General features: G+C 31.1%; 1 non-coding gene across 1 annotated transcript; it reads right to left on the bottom strand.

Annotated features, from left to right (window-relative positions):
* Window positions 1–1,832: 1,832 nt before the first annotated feature.
* Window positions 1,833–1,951, bottom strand: LOC137235902 (5S ribosomal RNA). Its single transcript, XR_010948104.1, has one exon. It is a non-coding gene; the product is annotated as a 5S ribosomal RNA (ribosomal RNA).

Below are 1,951 nucleotides of genomic sequence, written 5' to 3' on the forward strand. Positions count from 1 at the left end.
TTTGTTTGTATATTTTGTAGCCCTGAAAAGGGCTTATTGATAATTCAACATTTAATGAATGTTGTGTCCTTGTAAATTATCACAAAAAAACGCAGCATATTTATTTTTTAGCTGATGCCTTTTTTGCAGCTGGCTTTTTAGTCGCAGCCTTTTTTGGTTTGGTAGCAGTTGCTTTTGCTTTTGTTGCCTTTGACTTAGCGGTGGCAGATTTCGACTTGGTTGGCTTGGCTTTAACGGCGCCAGTCTTTTTTGCGTCTTTAGCCTTAGATTTCTCACTTTTCTTTTTTTCGGCGGTTTTCTTAGTGGCAACAGCTTTTTTCACTTTTTTCTCACCACTTGCCTTTTTAACACCACTCGACGATTTTTTCTTTAATGTTGCACTATCTTTTTTGGCTTTTGATTTATCAACCGATTTTGACTTACCATCACCTGATTTAGTGGCTGCAGCTGATAATTTAAATGAACCAGATGCCCCCTTTCCTTTGGTTTGAATCAATTTTCCACTAGTAACAGCCGATTTCAAATAGCGCTTAATAAATGGTGCCAATTTTTGGGCGTCACATTTATATGTTGCACTAATATATTTCTTAATTGCCAAAAGTGATGAGCCACCACGTTCCTTCAAATTCTTAATCGATGCATCTACCATTTGTTGAGTTGGTGGATGAGTGGGAGCAACCGATGGTTTTTTGGGTTTAGTTGCTTTTTTAGCAGCAACTTTCTTCTCAGCAACAGCAGCAGAAGCAGCTACTGGTGAGCTAACATTTGCAACAGCGATTGTGTCAGACATTTTCACTTAATTATTTTATTTAAACTTTTATTAACACTTGAAAATATTTATCAATTTAAGCACACAAAGCACAAACTCACTATTTATACTTTTTTATACAAGCGCATAGAATGCGATACTCTGTTTAAAATTTTAGAAGCGCAGCGAAAAGATGGATGACAAATGTTTTCATTTCAGTGCTACGTACCATTTACATTTGATAAACTTTTCATCTTAATAAATTAATTAAAATTCACATATTAAAGTTATTGCAAATATTCATGTAAAAATAGATAACTGAAATGTGTTAGTTTGATATACGAATTCATTTAAATTGATGAATTTCATATTTTCGGAGTGTCAGGCATTTTAATCAAAAGTTTGCACTGATAAAATCGAATTTTTTCTCAATTAAGTGAAATTTCTTAAAATATATTTGTACTAATCAAAATTTTAATTCGGATATATAAAATATGTTAAATTAGAAATCAAAAAACTTATCTTCGTTGAGTTTTAACAACATTATTTTATTTTAAAAAATTTTTTAAATATTTCTATTGCAACACTAGAGTAACCCTATATGGCTTCACTTAAAGGCATCTAAAGTTTGGAATTTTAGTCTGAATTGATTATTGATATTGGACGTCTACAACTTATATGTATAATTAAATGAAATTTCATGACATTCAAAAAAAAATAAAAAAAATTCTCATTGAATGCTTATTAATTATCAATATGATTATAATATACATATCTGAACATAATCGGACATCAGCGTCCATTTTAAGTACTATAATAGGTGGATGAGTATGAATTTGTACTATGCAGATTCATTTTGTATTTATATGATGAATGCTTATAAGCTTTAAATCAATAATTGATATGGTAAAAAATTATAACTAATATTATTATGCACGTAAATGTATGCGCGCGTATGAAATTTTTCCATTGAATCTATAGAAATATTAAATTGTATTCCAAGTATTTATTCAATTAAATGCAATTTAATAAAAAAAATATTTATGTACATATATATACATAAAATAAAAGAAAAAGTTGGATATGCCAACAACACGCGGTGTTCCCAAGCGGTCCCCCATCTAAGTACTAACCGCGCCCGACGCTGCTTAATTTCGGTGATCGGACGAGAACCGATGTATTCAGCGTGGTATGGTCGTTGGC

The sequence above is a fragment of the Eurosta solidaginis genome, unplaced genomic scaffold (genome assembly GCF_040869045.1).
Source record: "Eurosta solidaginis isolate ZX-2024a unplaced genomic scaffold, ASM4086904v1 ctg00001140.1, whole genome shotgun sequence".
Lineage (NCBI taxonomy): Eukaryota > Metazoa > Arthropoda > Insecta > Diptera > Tephritidae > Eurosta > Eurosta solidaginis.